Raw genomic sequence first — 9,309 nt, 5'->3', positions numbered from 1 at the left:
GTCTCAAAAAAAAAAAAAAAAAAGAACGTCCCATCATCCAATGGCAGGACCCTGGGCACACACTATGGGACAGTCTCAGTCATAGCCACTGGCTGGGACAACTCCAGCAAACAGTGTCTTCACTGGTCCTTCTCACCATCCACCCACCGGCTTTTCTTGACTCATGGAGGGATCTTGCAGACCCCTTCCCCAGATCTGATTCCTTCCCCAGATCTGATTCCTAGGTCTGGGATCCCCCCAGCACCCTCGCTCACTCCTCATTCCCCCAGAGGTCCCACCCCACACCCTCTTGACTCTCCAAGGAGTGAAACGCTCCTTTCACTTTCACCTTGATATCCTGTTAAAAGCCAAATCCAAATCATTAGCAACAGAAGCCAGCTGCCCTTCTCTAAAAGCCAGAGGGCCGGTCCTCAAACCCCTCCTGGGAGGTGAGATACTTTTGTATCCTACCTGGCTGGAGTTCGTGCCTTCCCCTCACCCTCAACCCCCAGAATAGGCAATAAATAAAATGAAAGTTTTCTAATGCAGTAAATAAAAGGAAGAAAACTGGAGCAGACCAGATTCTGTTTTATTTCCTAATAAAACAGAGGCTGTCTCCTGACAGTCCCCAGAGGGCCAACCACCTCATGATGTATTAGTAACACACCAGCTGCCTTGCAACAAGACTTGGTTATCATTTACCTTTATAAGGAGGTTTCTCAGATCTCATCTCACCATGTGAGTTGGGCATTATTAATAATTGCTACCATTAAACATACCTACAATGTGCTGGGTGGTTTCTATATGGTATTCTATGCAATCCTTACACCGACCCTGAAGTGTAGGCGCTATTATTTCCACTTCACAGGTAGGGCTCTGAGGTTCATTAGCTTTCTCAAGGTCATGCAGCTAAAAAATGACAAACTGAATCCAGGTGGGTCCTCACTCCTGTGGGGCCCCAGGGAGCTTCCGGCTGATTTCTGGGGGGTTTGCGCGCAGAGCGAGACTTGGCCAGCAGAGGGCGCCAGCGCCCCGCCACGGCAGTGGGAGACCGGCGGCAAGGCAGCTGTGAGGCCCGGGCTAGTTTCGGCTTAGAGACTGCAGCCTCTAGACTCTCGGCACGCAGAGCTGGGACCAGTGGGACCCAAGGCTTCTCTCTCGGAGACTGCCCTGGAGCCAAAGTCTGTGGGCAGAGGAGGGCCAAACACTGCCTGGGCCTTTATTTTACATCCAGAAACAGGGTGCTGTGGATAGCGGCAGCCCCCACCCGCTGAGCGAGCTCAGGCTAGTTGCGAGGAGAGAAAAAGGAGGTGGCTGTCCCTGTCCTGCGACCTGGGTTCTGGTCCCAGTGGGCCCTGGGAAAGCTGAGACTTTCTCCGTGCCTCTGTTTCCCCATCTGTAAAATCGCAGGATTTGTGTGCCGCAGACTCCTGAGTCCATGGCGGGGGGCGGGGGCGTCGTCCCCTCCCATTTCAGAAAACCTATCTTAAGGGGCACATCTAGGAGGCTGCCTAGAGTGACCAAGGTACCAGGGGTTGAGCACCCTGCAGACACTGGTGATCTCTGGTTGATCCAAAACTAAGAAGCCTCCCTGCGTGTCGATATGGGAAAGGGAATTGATATGCAAATACATGCAGCTTCTTTGGTAAATAAGAATATCAAATCAGAGTCTATGAGAGTTGGGGGCTGGGGTTGGTGGTCAGAGATGGGATCCCCAGGCCTGTAGGGCCTTATTTCCTTTCCAGCTCTCCAAGCCCTGCCAGTCTTTCCTCCTCAACCTTCTCTCTTGCCTAAAGAGAAATTGTCATGAGCCTGCTAATCCTGAAAGGTTCTGTGCCTTCCCTGCTGCCAAGCCCATCAAACCTATTTACCAGAAATGGCTTTGTTCTAAGAGGAAGAAAATGAGGCTCAAGGGGGAGGGTCCACAGGCCTGGCCCCCAGATGCACCCTGGAGCCACGAGGGCCCCCAGGGCAGGAACTTTTACCAGCCTTCCCTGGTGGAGGCAAGATTCACAATGCAAACTCTTCTCCAATGCGGGGACAGATGACCAAACCTTGCAGACAGCGGCGGGAGCTGGAGGGACTTTGTTGAGGACTGGGACCCAGGTGCGGTTGCTACAATGCCCTCTGCTTTGGCAGAGAAAAGATGCAGATTCCCAGGTCACACCAAGTGACCTCTCTGGAACCTGGAACAGCCTCTGTGTGGACTGCCATGGGGTCTCCCACGACAGCTGGAGCCACCACAGAATCTTGCTTACCCCAGGGAGGTGGCAGCAATAGGATCATCATGACTTTTCACCTTGACCTTTCACCACAGCCTGACCCCTCCAAGGTGGGAGTGAGCGCAGTGGCACAGGGGTTGGGGGTCTGTGTCCGAGTAGGAGGGGTGTTTAAACAGGGGAAGTAAGAGTGCATTGCAGAGAATGTTAACTGCCCCTCTCTTCTGTTTGCCAAGCCCGTTTGGCTTCATGCTGTCTCCAGCCTCAGGAGTCAGGAGGCTCTGAAATGTCTAAATGTCACATGGCTTGACCACAGCCAGGGAGGGGCAAAGCCAGGCATTGAGGTTTCTTTTCTGATTCCCAAGAAGAAGGAAGGAGGGTGAGAGACAATAATTAAAAAAAAAAAAAAAAAGAGAGAGAGAGAGAGCGAGAGAGAGCAAGACTTGTTAGAGGTCACGAGAGTCTCAGGCCAGAGGTGTCTCTCCCCAAACCCGGGATGGGAGGGAGCTGGGGCCACCCTGCCCTCCCGCTCTTTCTTCTGCCCTGGGATTTGATTGCTCTGCAAGTTCAGTGAGCTGTTCACTGACAACACTGGGGGCTCTGGGCTGCTCAGACTCAGACACAGGTGTGCCCTCCCCGCTGAATTTATGAGACCCCAGACCTAGGGGGCCTCAGGGCAGTAATTCAAGGCAAATCCTAGAGACCTGTTGAACCCATGGCTACTCAGCAGCAGAATTCCCTAGGAAGCATTAGAAAGCTCCAGACTGCTCCAGGCTTCTGCAGGCTCAACCCTCTGCCTCCTGCTGCCTGCCCCTCCCTGCCTACCGCAGCCCCCCTCAAAGCATTTCTCTCCCCGCATCCCTAACTGCCTGTCTCCCACCACCCCCTCTAGGACCTTCCCTCCTCCAGCCCATCCTTGGAGCTGCCCAGTTCCCTATGAAATGCTCCTCCCCACCCTGCCACCAACGTCAGCCCCTCTGTTGCCCTCTGTACCCCATACCGGGCATTCTGGCTCTCAGCCCTTCTAACATTCTCTCTCCTTGCTTTCCATCAGAACTTTCCCCTTGAGCCAAACTGCTTTGTTCCTGTTCTGCATTGCCCTGGCTTCTGGATGCCTTGTGCACCCTTTTGCTTTGTTCTTTCCCAGCCCTACACAGGCGTGCATGCACGCGCGCGCACGCGCGCACACACACACACACACACACACACACACAGAGACACCCTGCCTACTGCTCACACACTTTCCTCCTCCTCTGAGTCTCCTGAGCCCTCTCCCTTTTTCAAGGCCCTGCTCCAGCCCCACCCTCCCTGGGCCTGCCCAGGCCAGCCCTGTCCGGGAGACCTCTCCTCTTTGAATGGCAGTGCCTGCGTCCTCATCTGTTCCATGCCCTCCCCAAGTTCATTCTCTTCCTCCAGAGCTGGCCAGACCTCCCAAAGAGCCCTGGCAGGAGCTCCCAAAGTAAGAGTTTCTTTGATCTCCTAGGTAGCTGCTCAATGCCAGTTTGTGGATTGACATGTGATTCTTACATTTGCAACAACATCTTCTGTGAGTAGCCTGCTCCCGCAGCATGAGGAAAATGAGACTGATCCTGAGAGGATTTGATTCGTGCATTCTGGAGGGACAAGCCTGCCTGGAAAAGTCTCCTGCAGGAGAGGCAGACCAGGCTGCCCCGCCCTGAGTGTGGACTCCAGCCCTGGGCTGCGGGGCGATATGTCTTCCCACGACCCACTACCCTCACCCAGTCTCAGCAGCGACTCAGAATCTCTGTCTGGGTGTGGTCCACCACCTTCCCCTATCTGGACTTGAACTCCTTCAGGGCTGGACAGTGACTCGTCATCCTGTCACGCCCACAGTGACCTGCTGGGTGCTGTGAGATGTCAGTTTGGGCCCTGCTGTGTGCACCAACTTCACTGGTGATACTGTTACCACCTTAAGGGTCAGAGAGGTTTAGGAACTCACCCAAAGTCACCCAGCCAGTAAATGGCTCAGTTGGGGTTCAAACCCAAGTCTATAAGATGCCAGATCCCCTGGTCCATCCAGACACCTGACTGCATCTCGTACATTGCACACAGTAGATGTAAACAATACAAACGTCTACAGAAGTCAGGGACTGGGCGCGGTGGTTCACACCTGGAATCCCAGCACTTCAGAGGCCAAAGTTGGTAGATCGCTTGAGCCTAGGAGTTTGAGACCAGCTGGGCAACATGGCGAGAACGCGTCTCTACAAAAAGTACAAAAATTAGCCGGGTGTGGTGGTGCACACCTATGATCTCTGATACTGGGAGGCTGAGGTTGGAGGATCACTTGAAGTTGAGGTCAAGGCTGCAATTAGCCGAGATTGCATCACTGTACTCCAGCCTGCGGGACAGAGCTAGACCCTGTCTCAAAAATAAATAAATCAATCTACAGAAGTGAATCTGCCTGGAAATGGAGAACCTAAAAGAATCATCAGGAGGTTTGGTTGGTGATGTAGCGTTAAGGTGCCTGAGAGCCTCTTGCACACATAGGCCAAGTGGGGATCTAAGCCAAAGCACCTCCTCCATGGTTTTAGGCCTATGCTGGTGAACAAGGCAGATGCAGCCCCGACAGCATCTGCCTTCCAGCTCTGCTACTGGATGGAGACATCACAGACTTCTAGCAGGGACAGCCATCCAGCCCACTAGGTGTTCACGTATCTTCCACTTAAAACCTTGAAAATGGAAGCGCAGAGTAGACATAAGCCTGGTGCTGTTTTAAAAGGGAATGGTTTAGTAACTTGTAGGTAGCTCTCTTCCTATCCCCTGTGCCTGCATGCAGCTGTGGGACCACAGTGGCTTGACACCTCCATCAGTTCCCCCATTCTAGGGTCAGAAGTGGGTCCTATCAGAAGGTAGAGCTTTCCCGCCTGGGCACATTGCAGAAAGTGCTGCGGTTCTAATTCTCACCACCAGAAGGCGGTCCCAGACCCTCCGCCGGGTTCATACTACAATGTTTCCATCTAAATCTATGAATCAGTTTTTTCTCACTCCTCTGTATGTGAAAGCTACACCTAAAATTTTTCTACTTAAATCCATGAACTAGTTTCCCTTACACCTTCCTCTGTAGGTGAAAGTTCCTCCAGAGACTAGAGCAGGACTTTGAAGGCCCATGAACTGGGAAATTAACTGTTTAGGTGCCAAAAGTGGGAGTTGTGCTGTGGGTTAAACTGACAGAGGAGGCGAATGCTATTGCTGTTTGAAAACGTAGGCCGGGCACTGTGGCTCACGCCTGTAATCCCAGCACTTCGGGAGGCCAAGGCGGGCGGATGACGATTTGAGGAGATCGAGACCATCCTGGCCAACATGGTGAAACCCTGGCTGTACTAAAAATACAAAAATTAGCTGGACGTGGTGGCGCATGCCTGTAATCCTAGCTACTCAGGAGGCTGAGGCAGGAGAATCACTTGAACCAGGGAGTCAGAAGTTGCAGTGAGCCAGGATTGCGCCACTGCACTCCAGCCTGGTGACAGAGAGAGACTCCGTCTCAAAACAAAGAAAAAAAAAGAAAAAAGAAAAAGAAAAAAAAAAGAAAATGTAACCACACATTCAGCTTTCAAAATAACTGAAGGCTCGGCCAGGTGTGGTGGCTCAAGCTTGTAATCCCAGCACTTTGGGAGGCCAAGGCAGGAGGATCATCTAAGGTCAGGAGTTCAAGGCCAGACTGGCCAACATGGTGAAACCCTGTTTCCACTAAAAATACAAAAATTAGTAGAGTGTGGTGGCGGGCGCCTGTAGTCCCAACCACTTGGGAGGCTGAGGCAGGAGAATCACTTGAACCCGGGAGGTGGAGGTTGCAGTGAGCTGAGATCATGCCACTGCACTCTAGCCTGGGCAACAACAGTGAAACTCCAGCTCAGAAGAAACCAAAAATAACCAAAGGCTGAGGACATCAGTTCAATGTGTGTGTGTGTGTAACAAAGACCAGAGTGTGTAGACATTGGGTTTCAGAGATCACCTCTGTGTCCAGCTGTCTGCGAGTCTGGACTGATGAGACTGTATCCCACTGGTGAATGTGGACATGCATATGTGTATGGCAGCGGGAGTGGAAACATTGTCCTTATGTGTCTCCTAGCGTGTCTAGCTGTGTGTGTGTTGTTAGGAATGCTGGATGTGGATTGAGCTTTTGTGGCTGTGCTAGTGTGTGTGTGTGTGTGTGTGTGTGTGTGTGTGTGTGTGTGTGCACCTGCCCCTGCTTTGGCATTTCTGCCCAGATCCAGGGGCTCTGCCATATGGGTGAGCAGGTACACACATGCTTAGTAGTATCTCTAAGGGTGTCAAGGACATACGTGTGTGCTGGTGCTCTGAGCCTGCCTGTATTCAATTTTGTGTGATGTGTGGCCCACATGCACCTGCTGTATATAGGGACTCTCAGGCTCCAGGGAGGAGACATACATGTGTATGTGTGTGTTTATGGGTGTGCACCCCTGGTGTCCTGCCTCTCCTGGGGCTCAGTCAAGGCCTTCTGCTCTCTGTTTCTGGGATGTTTTACTTCTCCGTGACACAGAGCCCTTCTAGGCTGCTGCTCTCCTCTGTGAGCCTTGCACCTGCCTTTCTCTGAAGAAATAAAGGAGATGGTTTATTTCTTCAATTAAAAGAAGAAAGACCCTGGGAGGCTGCACACTTAAAATTACCACATTTTAAAAAGCTCTGACATTCATGAAACTATAAACCTCACAGCAGTGTCTCTGCTGCCCCCAGGCTACTCCCAGCCCTGAACTAAGGGGTTCACCTCTTCCAGGACTTGGACGGCCCCTCTCCTGAGGCTGGAAGATCACACCTTTTCTTCTCTGATCAGAGAGAACCCAGTATTGTTTGCATGTGTAATCATGTGTTCATCTTTCCGTTCCTCCAGATCTTTTTCTTCCTTAGTGTTATATTCAGGAAAGAGGTTAGGAAGCAGAAAACCCTGGTTCTAGCACCCCCTCCCTGGCTGGGTGACCTTGGACCAGGCCCCTAACCTCTCTGGGCCTCAGATTTTTCCATGGCAGAATGAAGCTGGTGCACATCGTGATCTAAAGTTTCTTCCTGCTCTGACACTGACATCTGAGCCCCACAAAACCTTGACAGTGAGTATAGGAGTCAGCATTATCCCCATTTTACTAAAGAAACAGAAGCTCATTAAGGTTAAGTGACCTCCCCCTACCAGGGACACTGCATTTTCCACAACAGCACCCTGAAATTGACAAAGGCGGAGAGAGCAGCAAGAAACAGACAGGCACACGCTCACGCTCCCTGTGTGATCCTCTCTGAAAACACCCCTACAGCCAGGAGGGGATTGATGAGAATTTGCGTCACAGCCCTACACAGTAATTATTGGTGTTCATAATGATGCCCTAAGGCATTACATTCCCCTGAAATGCCTTCAGAATCATCAAAGAAAGATTAAGCCATGCCTACTATAATTGCTCTTTGAAATACCTTCTATTTTATTCTCCTGCTTGGAAAATTGATAACCTATGGATTTTCAATTAACTTTAAGTTACAAAGAATATTCAGTTTACCCAAGTATCTCATCCATTTATGGTTCCCTTTTAGGAGGAGTTGATTATCCACCTCAAGCTATATTCCCCAAGGAGCCTGACGTTTTTATGAGATGACTGAGTCTGGGGGTGGAAAAACCCTTGATCTGTAATTGGAGGCCCTGGCTCCAGCCCTTTCTAGGACTGTGACTTTGGCAGGTCACCAGCCTCTCCAAACCTCAGTGTTCTCACCAGTTAAAAAAAATGAATTAATGCCAGTTCTGCTCCCTCGGGGTCATTGCCAGAATCAACTAGATGATGGATGTGTTTGTAAATGTCATGTCTATGCAAATGAGAGACGCTCAGGAAGCACTTGAGAACTGCATGGTGAGACCCCTGGCGCAGCCAAGCCAGCCAAACTGCTAGGCTGGGCAAAGAACACATAACAGGCGTCCTGGCCTCATGGCATTCCCAATAACAACTGATGCAGCCATGGCTAAGTCCCTAGGCCTTTCTGGGCCTCAGCTTCCTGATCTGTAAAATGGGGAGCAGAGAGAGTTGGACAAGATCAGAGACTGCAGATTGGTATTCCAAGAACTAGTCGTGCCATGTTCTGGGCTGCTTTTAATTGAATGGCAGTGTTTTGAATTCATTGCCAACATTTAAAAGTTGACAGGTTGCCTATAAAAAATCTGGAAATATGGCTTTTTTTGACAAATGGAAAGATATGGTTGGTTACACCGGGCCCATGTTCATGCAAGGGAAAACTGGCCAGTGCCAAGTAGCTGTTGGCCCCCTCTTTCTCCCATCAAAGGCACCCAGGTGTCTCCCTCCCAGCTGGCTTGGGGAACCTGTGTTTACTTGCCTGGCTCTATGGATTCTGACCCCTAAACTGACTGATCTCTAAAGCTTTAGACCTTGAACCATCATCACCCCCCCCCCCCCCCAGGGATGCTGGCCTTCGTCGGGAGGGGAAGGGCGAGGTGGGCAGTGATCTGGGAACTTCCCCAGGGCCACCTTCTCCACCTGGCCTGGGATGGGGAGAGGCACATTCCTTCAGCAGCTCCCAGGCCAGTGGACAGAGGGCTCTGAAGAGACTCCCCCCACCCCACCCCTCACAGCCAGAGCTAGTAACTCACAGCTGCGGTTACCCGCACGCTGATTTCTGTTTTAAAAAAATACTGCTGGGTAAACAGCGAGGGAAACCTGAGCTGTTCCCACACCACATAAATCCCCGGTTTGCTGTCCTATCTGGTTAGCTGGTTTCCCCAAATAATGGCACTGCTGCCTCGAAAGCAAGGGGCTGGAAAAGGGAGGCCCCGAGAAGTGGGCGGCTGGGAGTCTCCCAGGCTGGCTCCAGGCCCAGGCTTGGTGGCCTCCCTCCTTCTCTCTTTCAGCACTTCCTGCCCAGGGGCACTCACCTTTGTCCTTAACTCTTCCACCTGGGCCGCCCTTCCTCCACCCCTCTGCTTTGTCTCTCTCAACAGACCTCCACAGAAGGCTTTCCTGGGGGACCCTGGGCCCCTCTGGCAGCCAGAAAGCCCATAGCCAAAGGCAGACTTACCCCAACACCGCATTTCCCTCTGAAAGGCTCCCTTTAAAGTTTCCTTCCAGAGCCTTCTGTCAAAGTGCAA

Source organism: Pongo pygmaeus, chromosome 19, assembly GCF_028885625.2.
Source record: "Pongo pygmaeus isolate AG05252 chromosome 19, NHGRI_mPonPyg2-v2.0_pri, whole genome shotgun sequence".
Taxonomy (NCBI): domain Eukaryota; kingdom Metazoa; phylum Chordata; class Mammalia; order Primates; family Hominidae; genus Pongo; species Pongo pygmaeus.
This window is presented reverse-complemented; position numbering follows the sequence as displayed.